The 19231-nt window shown below is 35.9% G+C and overlaps 1 protein-coding gene across 3 annotated transcripts in view; it reads left to right on the top strand.

Moving 5' to 3' along the window:
• The first annotated feature begins 2709 nt into the window (after positions 1-2709).
• The window catches only part of CCDC178 (coiled-coil domain containing 178), a 431956-nt gene continuing 415434 nt past the window's right edge, over positions 2710-19231 (top strand). For all 3 annotated transcript variants that reach the window (XM_039257381.1, XM_039257382.1, XM_039257380.1), the window contains exon 1: positions 2710-2870. The gene's annotated coding sequence lies outside the window, so the exon portion shown is untranslated. The remainder of the gene's footprint in view (positions 2871-19231) is intronic.

Here is a 19231-nt window from a genome sequence, read left to right as displayed (position 1 = left end):
GAGAAAGCCATGAACAAATGTAGGACAAGTTTATAGTTGACATGTTTTCATACAATTAAAGACTATTTAGACTTAACCATACATCTTCACAGCATCTTTACTATTTTTTTTCTTCCTAAAGTACATCATTCAGTATGAGTCAGCAGATAATGGTAAACTTTTGCTACTTCAAAATATAGTTTTCTTTGCTTTCATTCTTGAATGATAGTTTTGCAAGGAATGTATTTTTATTTTATCTATTTTCTCTGTGTACTGTTGATGTCATTCTGGTCTTTATATTTCCTTGTTGTTATAGAAAAATCTGCTGTTTCTGTTTGTTCTATTTTGTAGAAACTCTGTTTTTCTATTTGTAATAAGATGACTTTATCTATGTTATTGTTTATAATTGATCTGGTATTGATTTAATTTTATAGGGTCTGATTTCTGTCTTATTTGAATTTTAGCTACAATCCTTCCCTGAGTTACTGAGATACTAGTGTATTTAAAATCTCACTTTCATTTATTCAAAGTTAATAGGTGTTTTAGTTTTCTATTTAATTTTCTATTTCAAATTACCCTAAACGTAAAACCATTTATTAGCTCATAATTCTGTAGGTCGGAAGCCCAAAAGAGGTTGACTGGATTGCCTGCTCAAGGATTTACAGGCCCAAATCAAAGGTGCTGGCAGGATGCATTCTCATTTGGAGCACAGTCCTCTTGCAAGTCTATTCATATTGTTGGTAGAATGCAGTCCCTTGAAGTTGTAGAACTGAGGTCTCCATTTTCTTGCTGACTGTCAGCAGGGGCCATTCTCAGTTCTGACAGGCTGCCTGAGCTCCTGGCCACATGGTCCCTCAATCTTCAAAGCTGACAACTGAGAATATGCCTGTTGTCAGATCCTTCTGATGTTTCAAATCTCTGACCCCAGGAAGAGGCCAGTTCCTTTTATTTTTATCATATTAAAAAAACATTTTAAATGTTTATTTATTTTGAGGGAGATAAAGAGAGAGAGAGAGACGGAGAGATAGAACATGAGTGGGATAGGGCAGAGAGAAAGGGAGACAAAGAATTGGAAGCTGGCTCCAGGTTCTGAATTGTCTGCACAGTGCCTGACGTGAGGCTTGAACTCACCAACAGTGAGATCATGACTGGAGCTGAAGTAGAACACTTAAGACTGAGCCACCCAGGTGCCTCAAGGCCAGTTCCTTTGAATAGTTCACTCAATTAGGTTCAAATCACCCTAGATGTTTCCCTTGTTAAAATCAATTGTATCATATAGGGAGCTAATGAAAAGAATAAAATCCATCATATTTAAAGTCCAAAGGACTAGGCAGGTCATGTATACCAAGAGGTAGGGTCCTTGTGATTCATCTCAGAATTCTATTGTAATATGTATATAGCAATTATCAATGAGTTCTAATCAAGAGGAAATTGTCAAGAATGAAGTTTCTAGTAGGCAAAGTTTTGTTCTGGGAGAAAAATCTAGGTATTGTTTTAATATATTCACATAGATGCTTTGAACCCTCATGAATATGTATTTAATGGTATGCAAATGATTCATTTGATTTAGATTTAACATTGTATTGCTAACATGTCAAATTTAAATAATTAATGGAAGGATATGGGAAAGTAGAGAGTGCATTCTGGAATCTACTTTTTTTTTTTATTACGAAAAGAGCTCTGCTTCTGCAGAGCTTAAATATTAATTTAAGATTAAGACCTCTCTCTAATTTGCTTGTTATTGCTTCCTCTTTTACATCAATGGCTGGAATGATCTTATTCCAGGTGTGGCCTTGCAGATTTCCCACCACTGTAAAGGATTATTAATTGAACTGCCTCTTAAAGTAATAGGTTTTGATCACTTGACCTTGGCAGGCCTTTGCCTGTTCCCAGTGTTGCCTGGAATTATGATTTGTCTGTGTAAGAATACTAATTCTTATCCTGATGGTATGTTTTACACCATCTTTAGTTTATCATCTAATAGTTTCATCCAAGAGGGCTGGTTGGTGACGCCCTAGGACCTTTAAAGGCTATTTCAGGTCACAGTACTTATAGTCACTGAAGAGGAAACAAATATTTTATACTTTACTAGATGAACCGTACTTCAAAAATTGGTTTTCATTAGAAATAGACCCTTACACAAAATGGCTTGAATTCATTGCTTTCCCACCTCAAGCTCTGGACACACAAAAAAGTTTCCGTTTCGTCACTAATAGTTTGTTCGGGTTTTTCAATACTAAAGTCACCTTAGAAGCAACGACCAAAGCAAACGGAGCTTACCACTTAGTCTTTCTTGTATTGTACCAAGGGGCAAAGAAACGCGCGGGAAGGCTTCCCTTTGATAGAAATGATAATGAGGATACCAGAAACCGCCTTCGGAGAGTAAGAAACAAAACCCTATCTTCGAGTTGAAGTCTGTGATCCTTTGATTCTCGCCATAAGTACTGTAGGGAAGGCATTAACCCGCGCCCACACCTCTCTGCAGTGAAGAGGAAAGGGAGTATGGTCGGGCGTGTAGGTTACAAAAGGAAAAGTGCACGGAGGTGGCCGCACGAGGGCGGGGGTGCTGGGCGCTCGGAGTCCCCAGATGGGCTGGTCTGGGGCGGAAACCACCCGCCCGGGAGGCCCAGGGAGCGCGCGCCCGGAGATCCGGGGCGGGCCGCCTCCCGCCGGCGGTTGCCCGGACACCGGGTAACCGACCCGGAGGGCCTCGGCCGGCGCCGAGGAGGCGGCGGGGTGGGCAGGGGCGGCGCAGGAAGACCCGCGGAGTCGGTGAGTCGCCGCTGCGCACTCCACCGGCCGCTGGAACGGCTCCCACGGGCAGCATCCAGGCCTGCGCCCCAAGTTACACCCCATTTGGGTCAATCCTTAATCCCTTCCGGGAGGCTGAGGTAAGGCTGACGCTCGGCGAGTTTGAGAAAAATCCCGGTGGCGTGGGTAAGGGGTGTAAAGTCTCCCTCCACTGGCCACCCAGCTGTACTTCACATTGTCTAGAACTGCATCCCTAGGCTCTTATTGTTTTAAAAGAATTATTTCTACCTTTTTATTTTGCTTGTAAGGCCTCCTGGTGGTGGCTCATGTAGTATTATTTTGAATTGCTATTTGTTTTTCTTTTTTTGATATTTTATCTGTCAAGTGTCTTTCCAAATACTGCACAACCTATTCAGGGCAGAGGCTGGAAATTTTATTTGTTCTACAGCACCTCAAGTAAGATGATTCACAATAGCATGTCCTTTCTGCAGATGAGGAAGATGAGGCACACAGTTGGTACATGACTTGGCCAAGGTCTGAGAATTAGCAAGCTTCAGATCCAGGAGACTATGGGTCTCCTTACTTTCAGTTAAAGGATTTTTAGTTTCTTTCTGGACATTCTTGAATGCTTAGTAAACATCTGTGAATTCACTTGGTCACCTCCCAGGCCTACTTACTATAGCATGATCTGTCTGGGCATCTTGACCCAAACACAGCATTCCAAGAGATATCCTTCCCTCCCAGCCCCTCTCCCAGTCATTTCTTGGTCATACTGTGGCAAAAAGACTTTAGGACACCACTTACCAAAGTTAAGAACTCAAAGACAAATGAATGGCTAATTGCCATCCTGAAGGATCACAACCTGAAGGATTCTGAGCTCTTAGTTTATGTTAAATTATACTATAAACATTTATGTGAGACTAGTGAATTTCTTCCCTAAATTGGAATATTTCTTTATCCTGAATACATACTGCTCATTTTATTATTGCATTCTTAAGGGTTTTTTTTTTTATTAACTATATCCAGCTAATTTTCAGAACTATCAAAGAGTCTGAACATAACTGATTTTACCTGAGTGAAGTCCCATATGTTGGTAATTGTCACAGCTCTTATACACAACCCAGCCTTTTCTCTTCTGCTCTTGCCTCAGATTCAACATAACCTCAGAGTCAACTAACTTGTCACTATATCCTCAGAGGTTGTTCTTTCTTCTCTCTTCCCGATAGCAGTGAATGATATCTGCACACACTCTTTCTTTTTCCTTCTGGTTATGGACTTCATTCTCATACTGACTTCCACTAGGCTAGAACTATGATTGCCAAGAGCTCTGGGCTCAGAAATTCCCAACCTTGTAGATAACAAGAAAATCTAAAACTGCCCTGGGATGAGTCTCCTGGATCTCAGTTGGTTCACCTGACTGTTCCTAGAGCACCCATGTTGGGGTTAAGACTACTATGGTTGTCCGCAATCCACTGAAACATGTGGATAATGTGGGCAAACAGTTTCTGAAAAGAAAATAACCCTCCTCCTTTTTTAAAGAAAGGAGCGTTTCTGGGAAAAAACAAATAAAAATAGTACTTGTCTACCCAGAGTTTATCTAGACATATGAAACTTAAGGTTAATGAGAATATTGACTACAGAATTGCTAAAATGCTAGACACTGGAATCCAGACAAAATGGAAGGCAGAAAAATGTACAGTAAGAAGGGAAAAGCAGAGAGATTAAGCAGCTGGAATACTCAGAAGTACTCGAAGAATCTGTGTTATGGTAATGATATAAGGGAGAGAATTGGACTGATCACAAGCTTTTGGATTATATATATGCCTGGTGGAAAAGTAGTACATCCAGAAGCAGACAGTTGCATGGGTGAGCCTTAATAATCATGATGTCTGTTTTTTTCTGCACAATAATAACACTAATAAAAATATATGGTATTTCAAAATTGGTGCTGAACTTTTAACCTCACTTATAATGCTATGGATACAAAAACCACCCAATGAAAATAAACAGGGTATTTATTCAGTGCTTACAATAGCAAGGGAGTCACCACTATCATTTGTGTAGGGCAGAAACTCATAGGGAGACAAGGGAGTGGGAATGTTTTCTCATGGGAAAAAAGAGAAGACATTAGGTATGCTCAGACTGGAGGCTGCTGAGATGGGGAAGCTGGAGGTGGGCTAACTAGGTGCAGGATATTCTACGTGATTGGTTTGAAGGGCTTATCTGGCTTTCTCTGGTTGGTCCTGAGTTGTTAAGTGCAGGCAGGTATTAGGGAAGCTGGCAGTAATTGACAAAGTCCTGAGTGTTCTGGGCTGATTGCTGCACAGGTTGTGGTTTGGCTTCCTAGGCTGGCTGGTGTAGAGGTTGTGGGTTAGCATTCTGTTTTTATGTATGTCTGGCTTTTGTCCCTCTGTATATTCAGTCTCTCATGTTCACAGAAATTCACTTAGGCCAGTTTAATTCTACCCTCCTATTAGAAAACTGATATATGAAGAGATTTGGACAGGTTAAGATTGTATTCATGAATATAAAATTTGTTAGTGACTCTCATTCACTGAATTTAAATCATAGCTCTTTAATAAGCACTTCTTATATCCTGGTCAGTGGACTAAACAGTTTGCATATATATGTTATGTTAATCCTCACAACAACGCTTTGAGACATTATTGTTTTTACCATTTGCCATGGGAGGAGATTGATGCTCACATACATGAAGTAGTCTTCTCAAGATCATATCGCTGGTAAGGAGCCCATCTGGAATTTAATTCCACATCTTAGAGATTTAAAAGATATGTTCCCTGGCACTCGATTAAACTGTCTGATAATCTACTTTCATCACTCTATCCCTCTGTTTCATCTTAGTCTGTATCTATGAACATTACCATCTGGCCTCTTTTCCTGGGTACTTTTTGGATGTTTATGTGAGCAGAGATAATTAAAGACTTTTCAGTGTGAACTGAGGAGATTTAATCCATCATTAGGATGCTGGAAAAACCCTGGATGTAAGCACAAGCCAATGAAATGGAATAGGTGCCTGGGCATGTGAAATCACTTGATGAAGGTGGAGGGATGATGAGATGGTTGAAAAGGCAGTGGAAGAATACAACCAAGAGGGTATGAGTACCTAAAGTGGAATGCTTCTCTTAATAAACTATTGAAATAGTTTGCATGGAAAATCAGTCATTCAGGTGTCACTGATGGTTAGTAAGATGTTTCACAGACAAACTGGATAGTATTTTTCTTTTAAATCTGTTTTGTGGAAATAAGACTTTATTCATAAATATTTTCTTGAAGAGAAAACTATCCTCAGGAATTCTAATTGTTGAGGCCCCAGATCGCAGTTGTGACAAAGTCTCTGACAGACTGACAAAGAGCTGAGTATTTTTGCTAGTAACATTATGCTAGCCAGTGTTAATTATGTGTTAATTACCTTTAGAGTCCTCCTCCCCCCCTTAGGGAACTGTTTACTCAGTTTGTGCTCTCAGAACAACTTTATTACAGACAAAAGATATAGTACAGAAACAACAGAAGATATGCATGGAAAAGTGTCCAGAGATTGCAGGCACAGATTTCTTTACTCTCCCACATCTGGGCCATACAGGTGCTCTTAGTCTGTACAGACAGGTCTCTAAACACTACTGGTGCACATCTGAAACATCCCTGTTGCAGGAAACCCAAATCTGCTCATGGTGGAGATCTCTTGTAATGAACTCTTCTTGTAGATATATTCTAGCTATGTTTCCAGCTTTTACTTTGAAAGTTCCCCTCCCCAGGCTCTATTGAAATTAGATGTAATTATAAATCCAATTATTATTACTAAACAGTGCTGGCAGGCTGATATATCCTGCTCTGAAACAACTCACAGACCCATGGTTTCTAAAACATCATTTATCTTTAGTTAATGCATTCCATAGTGTTGGCCAAGGGTCAGTAGCTCTGGAGATAAGCTGCAATTAATCCAAACAAGCTAAGATGAACCCATTATATGCATAGCCTATGGACATGGCAACTTTTAAACTAAATGCTCAAGCCTCTTCCACAGTAGAACCAGAAAACAAAATAAACATCCCCTTTTGTAGCTACCTATCAATTCAAGTACAGCTCTTTACATCCTGTATCTGTACATTTTCTGGAAAGAGTGGTCTATTCATGCCTTTTCTTCTTTCCTATTCCTTCACACCTGGACTTCCTGCTACCTAACTTTTGCTACTGTTATTTAAGGTCATTCATTACCTATTGCCATATTAAATCATTAAATAGACTTTTTTCTCTTAGTTTTTATCTTATTATGTACCTTTTTGAAGCTCTTTAAGTTGCTGGCTCCTTCTTAAAACTCTTTTCCCTTGGTTTCTATGATCCCATTCATTCTGATTTCTGTGCAAATTTTTAAGAAATTGATAACGTTATTAACTTTCTTGGCTCTCACTGTCTGCATTTCTTTCTTTGTTGTTGTGTCATCTCATCAAACTACCAGCTCCACAATGATAGTACCAAAGCCTCTAGCTCATCTCAGGTCTTCTCAAGAATACTTGACACACATATAGGATTATAAAGCACCATTTATAAACTTAAAATAGTCATCTTTCCTCTAAATTCCCAGTTCTTCTTTACACAGACCCAAGTGAAGATAATGGCATTGCCATCTATTCATTCCCTCATGCTGGAAACCTGGGAGTTCCTCTAGACTCCTCCTTCTGTTACCACATCCGGTTTCTTACCAAATCATGCGATTTGTGCCTCTTAAATACTTTTTGATACTTTCTTCTCCTCTCCATTTCTACTTCTATCTGGCTTAATTTTAAAAATATTCACCTTGATCAGTAGTCTTCTTGATCACTTTTTGCCTCAAATCATGCTCTATGCTAATTCACCCTCTGTGATGGCACTGGATTGTGACTATTCATGGTCTTTCCACAAAAGATTCTACATGGTTTAAAAGGGTCTTGTCTATTTTTGTGTCTTCAGTACCTACCATATAATGTATACTCAGTGAATATTTTCTGATTGAATGAATGAATATGGAGTTTAGAAAATATGTATGGAAAATTATCTTAAGTTACTGATATGCTCTAGGACAGCATTGTCTGAAACACTTTTCTACAGTGATAGCACTGTTCCAGAATGCAGTGGCCACTAGCTACGTGTGGTCATTGAATCCTTGATGGCCAGTATAGCCAACGAATGGAATTTTTAATTTTAAAATTTAATATGGGTAGTGTCTTTAGTATAGGACAGCACAGCTCTAGAAAATAGGCTCAGAAATTTAATCATCGCCACTTCAAACTAAGATTCTGGAGACATTCTCTCACACAGAATTCAACAGTTCCATGCAAGAAATTTTTTGGCCATTTAACACATGTCAAGCACTGTAGCTTCAAAGAAAAAATAAATGCTTTCTGCATCCAATGATGCAGCAGGAAAATGCCAGCTGGTAATTGGATTTGATTTCTGAGATGCTGATATCAGGGTACATTCTGAAGGGTTGATTTAGACAGCGGGAAAGAACATTTTATTTTTTTCTACTCTTCCTCTTCCTTCTCCATCTAGATTCTGAAGTAGCAAACGGGAGTAGAATTGTCAAAATTATTCTTGTGATGATGATGGGAACCATTCTGGATCCTACCTTCTAGCCCTCTTTAAGGTGATGATGAACTTTTGCTGGTCTGACCTATTTAGTTTTCATGACATCTCCTCTCCTTTCTCCCTCTATGTTGTCTCTGTTTGGTATCTCAATTGCTTTTAGATTTATTAATTGTTTGCACTTTATAATACACTGTCAAAGATGACCCAGTATCATATCCCTCTGGCTCTAGACAATTCCACCAAACCCTGTCATTTATTATGATTGGCTGTTTGTGGTGTGATAGCAAGTTTTCAATCAGTATAACAGCATTTATAGCCAAGCTAATTTAGATTACTTAGCAAGTATTATGCCATGAGGCTATGTATAAAATTATGTCAGTAGGGCCCAAATATGTTGTATATAATGTATTTCTTTATCCACTGATTTGAACATTTCCCTAGAAAACTGCAGTAAGAAGCTCATGGCATAATTTCTTTGTAATAAATTCTGAATGCTGCCTATTACTTTTGATTTTCTTATTCTCCAGATGGTTACACATTTGCTCTCTATTTGTCTGTTATTTCACTAAGCACAGATTTCTTACTGGGTGCTTTTATTTATTTATTTTTATTTATATCGTTGGTATGTCTTGTAGCAAACAAAAACTGTTTCTCTTAGCTGATAATTTTAGAATAAGAAAGGAAATTATTGGGAGGCTTAATTTTCCAGCATGACTTAATATTTCTCAAGAGCTATACCACTGGACGAATTTTGATTTCTATACTGAACATTAACAATTTAAATCATTTAGCAGTGAAAATCATATAATTACTTGAAAATATAACTAAGTAATGCTTGTATTGAGATCTTGGCTAAATCACAGTAATTTAAAAAACCCAAATGTTTGTATTTTAAAATCTTTCAAAAATGGAATCATGAATAGAAGACTTACATTCTTCCCCCATGGCATAATGACATGGCATAATGTCACCTCACAGTGACATCCATTTTGATTTTCTTTTTCAAAAGTATAGGAAAGTATACATTTCCATACAAAGAAATCTCTTGTGTTGAATTATTGGCCAGTCATGGAGTGGGAAGCTATTAAGGTACATTTCTGTGTAGAATGAAACATGTAATAGGAAACCTCAGTATTTTATTAAATTTTTTCAACTAACAGCTTAAAGCTGTAGTTAGAGGGAAATAAAGCTTCATTGTCAAGTTTCACTCTATTCTTCTTTATTTTCTGTTTGGTTTTAGTCTCATATTTTCCTTTCCTTCAGATGACTTAGTGGGCTCTAGTTAAGAACCTAAGAAGAGGAAAACTGAGTGAATGGTGGGTGAAGGCGTGAGTGGCAGCAGTACATTACCTGTTTCCAGTTTAGTGTTGGAAAACCTATAGGAGGTGGGGGGGAAAACGTGTGACCTTTTGTGGAGGCCATATTCAAGGAAGAGGTAGTCTTTCGGTTTTTATTAAATTTTAACTTGGTAGCTCATGTGAACTAGAATTCTTTCTTATTTAGTAACATATGCTTTGCATTAATCCAGTAGTTGCATTTTAGGGAAGATCATTTAGGGAATCTGGATAAATAAAAATCAGATACACTCTGGAGGCTCTATGTCAATGAATGGATAATTCTTTTGCAAAAGAGGAAAAATCGGCACTAGGTAACAGTTCTCAGTAGAATTTTAAAAGTATCTCCTTTGGGGAAGCTCAGGATTCCTCTCAGATTATTCAGCCTTTAAACTCTACAAAGTTCATCACAATGACAGGCAGAATGAATACTCTTGCACTAGAAGAATAAACAAAACATCTCGGTGAGTATTGTTAAAATTTCTAAATGAAGGTTAATGAACACTGTGTAGTTTCTTCATTATTCAAATATAACCTCAGAAAAGTTGATAATATCAGAGCCTTTCTTATAAAGGCAATAAATAAAACTGTAGGAATGTCATATTTTCTATACCTAAATACCACATTAATCAATGTAACTGAGTTGTCTTAACATTTGGTTCCTTAATAGACAAAAGATTTGAAAATTTTCAAGGCACCTGCTTGTTGATATCTTTTAAAAAGCAATCAAGTCAATGGGAAAAGGCAAACAATTCTCCAAAATATTTTTTACAGTTTCTCTTAGTAAAACATCATAAATGAATTAATTATAGATAGAAACTGCATGGAGATAATGTGTTCCTTATTGCTAGGTTCAGTTCTACTTTAGGTAAGTTACTAGAATTGTTTTTCAAAAGAAATTTGTTTCTCTGTTGCTGAGGATACTAGAGTGTGTAAAATTAAAAAGAAAAGCTCTTATTAGTATGTATACCTATGAATGTTGTATTGGTGTGTGTGTGTGTGTGTGTGCGTGCACGCATGTGTGTGCATGTGTATGGGCAGAAGGTATGAAAGGGTAATACTAACATTAGCGCTGAAGAAATATCTTACTGCCATTCCTAAGTGAAACCTATGGTTCCATTAGAACAACTTTTTCCACTAGTAATATACTTCTATTGATGTAGAAAGCCTGGATCTTAGTCTATAAACTGAGTTGTGTAAAGAATACCACACTTAAAATTTTCCTCCAACTCAACTAAATCCCAACTTGGTGGTCTCATCCCACCAGTTTGGCAGGAAATTGACCATTATTCATAATATACATTAATGTGATTATACATTCATCATTATCTGTATGTTACCAACATTGTTAAAAAACAAAGTTTACATTCTAAGTGAGAAAGAAAAAAAATTACAAGAGATGCTTATCTTTTTACATGGAATTACAACAAAACATAGCACATATGATCTAACTGTAACAGTGAGGTAATCTCAAATGTAGGCTTACTTTGGTTAACAAATAGTTTCTTTCTGTGCATACCAAATATTCTACATCCTCTAGTTTAAATTACTAGTGAATGTAAATGACTCATAACATGGTCACCTAAATTAAAAGAATTTCTAGGTAAAAGTGATTTTTCTTTACATTTCCTATTTCATTAAATATGGTTCCCTGATTAAAAGAGGTTCCTTTTTAAAAAATTATGGTTTCCTTTATCAAAGAGAAATATATATTATTTTTATCATATATTATTTTCTCTCCCCTATAGGATTCAGGTAATATATCCATTTACAATATAGACATTCTTTGTTCAGTTTGCATGTCTGTATTACCTTTTGCTATGTGATAAATTGATTCTTCTATTACTTTAAGTTATTATAACTTCTGCAAAAAAGTTTTATTATATTAATTACTGAAGATTAAATACTTTTTCTACATTAATTTCCTCTCTTTCCTCAGTGTGTATGTGTGTCTAGGGGTTGTTAGTTCCAAGTTCTTTGCTCATTTTTCCTGTTTGAATATTTCATTTTTTTCTCACCAATTTTTTCTATTTGTATTTTAAGTCAGAAACTTTTTGTTACCCACATTTTAATAATTCCTTCCTGATCTGAGGGATTTTTTTTTTTAAATAGTTGGACGGTTTTAAATTTTTATGGATTCATAACACTAGAACTTTATGCATTTTTTGGTGTTATGGTCAGAGACTTTTCTCATCTTACTTGTTTTTAATTTTTTTTAATGTTTATTTTTGAGAGACAGAGAGACAGAGCATGAGCAGAGGAGGGGTAGAGAGAGAGGGAGACACAGAATCTGAAGCAGGTTTCAGGCTCTGAGCTGTCGGCACAGAGCCTGATGTGGGGCTCAAACTCACAAACCGCGAGATCATGTGAGCCGAAGTCGGACATTTAACAGACTGAGCCACCCAGGTGCTCCTCATCTTATTTTTAAATAACATTTCCTCTAGCTGTTTGTTTTTTCTTTTTATATCGAAGCTTTTAATCTATTTGATTTTGAGCCTAATTGTATAGTCTCAGAGACTTTGTAATCACTTCCTCTGATTCTGCTAAAATCAGGTTTACAGTTTTACAAATGATTGGGAAATACTACACATTTCATTCTTATTTTAAAGAGTTACTGTACATAATAGCACATTGAAGTGTCGTAAGAACTCTTTTCTTAGTTTTGTTTCACCCTGTGAACATTGGTTATAATACTTCCCTAGAGAATAGCATGGTGCTAGACTACCCAGCTAAATCCAGTTCTACGTGGCCCAGCTACAAGACATTGGCAAAACAGGGCCAGTAATTCTACCTACCTCATAGGTGGTTGTGAGAGTAAGAGCATATGAGGTATGTTTTAAGTTCAAACTATCAATTTTGTTTTCTTTATATCAAGACTCCTCTAGCTATTTCAGAAAGTTAGTAATAATATTTCCAAATAAATGGAAACTTTTGGAGTGCCGAGATTGTGTTTCAAGATTTTCTTATATTCTTTAAAATCTCTATCAGAAACAGGCAGAAGTATTTAATAGTTATTGACAGTCAAAAAAAATAAATAAATAAAATGAAGGGAGCAAAAGCTGTCTTATACTAAAATGACAGTATTTTCTAATTAAAGTATTTCTTCTATAAGAGTTTTGAGGCTTCGGGGCGCCTGGGTGGCTTAGTCGGTTAAGCGTCTGACTTTCGCTTAGGTCATGATCTCATGGTTCGTGGGTTCGAGCCCCGCGTCGGGCTCTGTGCTGACTGCCAGCTCAGAGCCTGGAGCCTGTTTCAGTCTGTGACTCCCTCTCTCTCTGACCCTCCCCTGCTCACGCTGTCTCTCTCTCTCTCTCTCCTAGAAACAAATAAAACATTTAAAAAAAATTTAAAAAAAAGAGTTTTGAGGCTTCAAATTTATAAGTATTTGCTGTTTTAAATTTTAGACATAAAGTAGTCCTTGAATATGAATGACTTAGTACTTTATATTTTGTCAGCAAATGTAAAATGTAAAAATGTTTGATGTGAAATAGTAACTTAATACGTGATATTGACCTATGAAATAATTTAACATAAAAGCTGATTTGACTTGCTTGTCATTCTTTATGTCTCAAGTAATTACCAGAGGTGAAAGGCTCATCTTTTAGTCAAATTCAGAATATTACATATGATTTCTTTGTGAATATATGTGTGGAAACTGACTTTTCCAGTTCTAATTTGATTTGTAGAGAAAGATGATATCTAATCTTTCTGAAAATGTATTTGGCTTTAGTAAAACCATGAGATGTAATATTGAATGCATCTTAACTCTAATCTATTGGATCTAATACATACATAATATAAAGTCAATAGAGTTTCATCAAAGGAAGAGAGAAGTAATTAGGAATCAGAGGAATAGAGTTAAAAGATTTATAAACAAAATTATTATCTATATGTGTGGGAAGGATGTGGAAAAATGCCTGTCTTTTTCCAATTTTCTTTGCCACTTGGCAATCCTTTCCACATTTCCACCAAATAATCTATATAGTCTCTATATTATACATAATTTATATATTGTACAACATATAATATATAATACATATAACCTACAAGTTATGTAGTAAAGAATAAAAGATTAGAAATAAATGTTCTTTGTGAAAGCAACACATAAGGCAGAATTTATTCTTTTCTTCTATCACTATGTGATATTATAAATTTTCTACACTAGGATTTTTAAAATTTTGGAACTTAGGTTAAAATGAAAGTCAATATCTGATAAATGCATGTTGAGTAAGATTACCTGTTTTTAATGGTTGAGCTTTGTTTGACAACGTTTGTTTAATTGTTTCTTGAAATAACTTTGAAAATGGTTGTCAGGAATGATTATAATGATTGCATCTTCATGATTTATTTATTCAAAAACTGGAAGTTTGTACCTCTTAATCCCCTTTACCAATTTCACCCATTACCTCACCCACCTCCCCTCTGGCAACCACCAGTTTGTTCTCTGTATTTGAGAGTCTGGCTTTGTGTTTTTGTTTCTACCTTTGCTTGTTTTGTTTTTTAGATCCCACATATAAATAAGTCACAGAGATGAAAGGTACAGCATAGGGAATATAGTCAATAATATTGTAATTACTTTATGTGATGACAGATGGTGACTATATTTATGGTAAGCAATGAGTAGTGTACAGAACTGCTGAATCAATATGTTGTTCACCTGAAACTAATATTACATTGTATGTTAATTATACTTCAGTAAAAAAGAGTGATCATAATGATTGCATATTGAAAACAAATGTTTTTCCTAGAATCTGTGATTGGAATACTGACCTATACTTTATTATAAATATGAATCTTTTCTATGTTTAAGGCAAGATTATGCTACTTTATGAGCAAATGTCATTTGTAGGGTCTTTATATGTAAATGACAATTATTTTGTTTTCTGTTATTAACATAACTCTAACTTTGATTTTTATAGTCACATCTCATTCAAAAACTTCCCACTGTTCACTCTCCTCATCTTGCTATAATAAGTTTTTAGAGTTTTTACTGTGTTGCACTTTGATTATAAAAACTAAATAAGACAACATCCTTGTCCTCTCCCATCTCATAATTCAGTGGGGAAAAAACACGTGCACAATTATTTAAGAAACTCTATGGTAAGTACAATATGACACTGAAGTAGTAAAAAAGTATAGGGAAGAGTAAGTAAATTTGTTTTGTAGTGAGGGGGACATCATATTAGACACCTAAGGAAAAGTAGACTAAAAAGAATTTGTAAGGGAATGGCAGCCCGGAAGTATATGGCTAGAATACAGAACATATGGTAAGGAGGCAAGGGGGGTCAGGAATACACCAAGGAATATTTTTATTGTCTCATGGACATGTAACTTTTAGACGTTGTGTTAAAATTTGTTGGTATTAACTAAAAATATATAATCAAATTGGTGAGTACCTTGATGGCTACTCAGAATATGTCTCATACTTTTGTATCCTAAACTGCATAGTGAGATAAACAATATATAAGCTAAAAATTGCTAAATGAATCAAATGAATGGCTACAATGAAATAAACCAAGCATTATCAATTATCAAAGTGTATCGTAGAAGATAATGCAGTCCAGTCTCTTAGACTTTTCCAAATCTTTCCTATATAACACTTAATAAATGATTTTATAGTTTATCCATAATCTTTTTTATTTACATAATGCTTTCTACCTCACAACATAGCATTGTTCATTGTTGGAAAAACTCAAATTGTTAGAAACATCTCTGCATGATTGCCAAAATATTCTTCTGTGTAGAATCACAGTTTGTTAGTCTCCATGCCATTTTTGGAATAGAGGCCCTGGGAATGTCTGCTTAGACTTAATTCCCTATCCTTTCCTCCACCCTGCCATCTGCAACATTACAGTGAGGGCAGCTATGCTGACAGTAGCCTCATCCCTGGCCATAACTGTGGCCAGGAATGGAGAACAGACTTAATTTAAGCTTGTACAATAATAGTATCCTGACCTCCCAGCAACAATTGACTGGGTCATATATAGGTATCTGGCCCAAGTAAGGCTAATTAGAATCCCCGCAAAGATAACTGGAATCAAAACAGAAAGAGTCAGTATCACTGTGGTGACTGAAGCTCTATAATATCAATCTCAGGAGGTGTCAGCAGAGAAGATTTCTGAAACCTGGAAAAAGTCAAGTTGTAGAAAGGAAACTAGAATGAGTATGAAAAGAGTATCACAGGCCAAGACAGAATGCTGTTGGGATCTAAGTCCCTGTATTCCTGCTTCTGTTATGGATGGACTGTTGACACTTCCTGCTAACTATCCATTATCTTTACTATAAATATTTTTTTATGTTGTACTATTTGTTTTTGTAGAGTTGTGTTGTTTTTATTTTATTTTATTTTAATTTTATTTTTTTGCTTAAATTGAGTTTTCCTATCTGCAACTAAAGAAGAACTAAGATAATTGGCAATCTGGTTTAGACATTTTAGATCTTTAGTCTCAGTCACTACTCAGTTGGTCATTCCTCTCTGCTCAGTTAAGAACAAATCTTTGATTACTGACTTTGGCCAGGATGCTGACTCTGATTCCCATTTGCTTTCTTGGTTGATGGTCTCCATTTGAAATGTCAATTAGGGGCGCCTGGGTGGCTTAGTCGGTTAAGCGTCCGACTTTCGCTTAGGTCATGATCTCATGGTTCGTGGGTTCGAGCCCCATGTCGGGCTCTGTGCTGACTGCCAGCTCAGGGCCTGGAGCCTGTTTCAGAGTCTGTGTCTCCCTCTCTCTCTGACCCTTCCCTGCTCACGCTGTCTCTCTCTCTCTCGCCTAGAAATAAATAAAACATTTAAAAAATTAAAAAAAATGAAATGTCAGTTATATTATGGTTTGAAAATTGGAAAAAGTAAGTAATTATTTAAAATTTTTAAATGTTTGTTTATTTTTAGAGTGAGAGAGAGAGAACGTGCATGAGCGGAGGGGCATAGAGAGAGGGAGAATCCAAAGCAGACTCTGTCTGCACTTTCAGTGCAAAGTCTGATGGGGGCTTGAACCCATGAACTATGAGATCATGACCTGAGCCATTGAGGCACCCTTATTTTTTTTTTTTTTTAACATTTCAATAGTTTATGAAGTATTTCCTGTTGTCAAGCCTTTTAAAATCTTCTTTGTCAAAAAAATGTAGACTTCCAACCATTTTGGGGCATATTTAAATTGTTATAAAATAAATCAACTGAATGATAGATAAATCCAGTAAGAATAAACAAATAAATGTTTTCCACAATTGCTTGAATACTATCCATATGTTTGCACTTATGACTGAAAAAAATGTGTGAGGTAATCATGGCTACTTAGATGACTTAAGATACTTTAAAGTTGTTTAATGTTTTTATGAGGATATGAAAGAACAGGAAAACAGCACATTAATTTCATAGCCTTATCAAAACCATGAAAATCACATAGATAAAAAGAAACCTCATCTTACAAAGATGAAGTATATAAATAGTATTTCTTATATTTTAGAAGAATATATGGTACTATCATTTCCTTTAAGGTCTTTACTTTTTCTGAGGGTTTAAGATGAGTTTCTAAATTGTCTAATTAATGACTTTTGGTATTGTTTGCAGATTTAAGCAGGGGGTGATCCAAACTGATTTATATGCTTATTTCCATTAAAAATAAATATATTTTCAAATAGGAACACTGAAATAATCTAGGAGAAGATCCTTGTAATGCATTAATCACAAAGGACTATATCTAGAACTACTGAAGGTTAAAAAAAATTAAGCCACAACCAAGAATGTACTTTACCATGTGTATACACCAGAGATTCTCTAGTATAGGACACAAAGTAAAGTATGTAAGAAACCCACAGTAGAAGGGCACCTGGGTGGCTCAGTGGGTTAAGTGTCTGGCTTCAGTTCAGATCATGGTTCAGATCTCAAGGTTTGAGTTTAAGTCCTGCATTTGCCAAGCATCTCTCCACCACTCCACCCCAACTGTGTTCCTGTTTTCTATGACTCTCTCTCTCTCAAAATAAATAAATAAACTTTAAAAACCTTACAGGAGACTTGGTCATAACATTGAAAATCTTTGGAAACAACTAAAATGATCACCAATAGAAAAAGGGTGTACTAAAAAGTAGTATCCTATACAGCAGAGAAAAAGAATGAAAGATACCTAGGCATAAAAACACAAATCTCAAAAATGTACTAAACAATAAAAAAAAGCTGTAGAATGACTTGCAGAGTATAATATCATTCATTTAAAGTTGTAAAACTTTGAATCAATATGATACAGTATATTGAGATACATAGGAGTCACAGGAATTCTAATTTTGATGGTGGTAATTTTTGGTGAGGGAGAATGAAATGTGACCACTGAATAATACAATGAAATTTGAATGTTATTATTAACCACTTATATCTTAGCCTGCATTGTAGAATATGAGGTGTTTACCTTTATGTTGCCATGTAATATTTCACCTTAAGAATATTTAAAACAAGTACAAAGAAAATTATGAGAGGAAATGGGTAAAGTGAGAGGGTTTTCTATCCAGAAAGACAAAAAGCTCAGAAATCTTGTTTGAGTAATGAGGAATTACTCAAAACAAATTTTGCTAAGATGCCAGCTTAATGTGGTGAAACAAAACCCTTGTTATTAATAGGCTGTTCAAGTATGGACACAAGTATAAATTCTAAGCAAAAACTTAATAACAACCAATGCCCGAAATCTTGAACAGATGGAGGGGAAGGTAACAGTTCTAAGCCAAATCTATAAACTAAAAACCGACTGCAGGTGTTTCATTCTTGCATACATTTATTTTTCATTCATGCATTTTTTCATTTTCAACGAGACCCTGTGGAACCCCTCCTATGGAGAAGGCACTGTGGTGGACCTGTGCTGTCCAATGTAGTAGCACCTAGCCATATGTGGCCATTTAAATTTGAATTAATTAAAATGTAACAAACAAACAAAAAAAACAATTCCTGGGTTATAGTAGCCAGATTTTAAGTGATTAATAATAATTCCATGCAATCATGTGGGTTGGCATGTGATAAGATTTCAAACATTCTCATTACTATAGAAACATCTATTTAATACTGCTATTAACCGGTGGTAGGAGTACAGCAACGAACACAGATTTTGCCTTCTTTTAAAATTTTTTTAAAGATTAGTTTATTTTTGAGAGGAGAGAAAGTGCGAGACAGAGAGACAGAGAATCCCAAGCAGGCTCCATACTGTCAGCACGGAGTCTGATGCAGGGCTCAAACCCATGAACCATGAGATCATGACCTGACCCAAAGTCGATATTTAAGCAACTGAGCTACCCAAGTACCCCCAGATTTTGCCTTCTAACAGAGAAAAGAGAAAACAAAGGAAATATTATAAAAATGTATTATCATGTAAATAATAATACTCATTAGAAAAAATAAAGCACAGTAAGTGAATAGAGAGTAAAGAGTATGTTCTGATGAAGTGGTTTTCATAAGAAATCAAAACTATGGAATGAAAGGCATTTTGATTTATTGGAAAGGAGTTAAACCAAGAAATGTGTGGCTTCGTGAATGCCAAGATAAACAATTGTTTTAAGAAGAGAGCAAAAAAGAGAGCTTTAGTAAGATAAGAATTTTGAAACTGTAA

The sequence above is a fragment of the Hyaena hyaena genome, unplaced genomic scaffold (genome assembly GCF_003009895.1).
Source record: "Hyaena hyaena isolate Hyena2069 unplaced genomic scaffold, ASM300989v1 scaffold_616, whole genome shotgun sequence".
Taxonomy (NCBI): domain Eukaryota; kingdom Metazoa; phylum Chordata; class Mammalia; order Carnivora; family Hyaenidae; genus Hyaena; species Hyaena hyaena.
The sequence above is the reverse complement of the archived record's forward strand: the minus strand, read 5'-3'. Positions and strand labels throughout refer to the sequence as shown.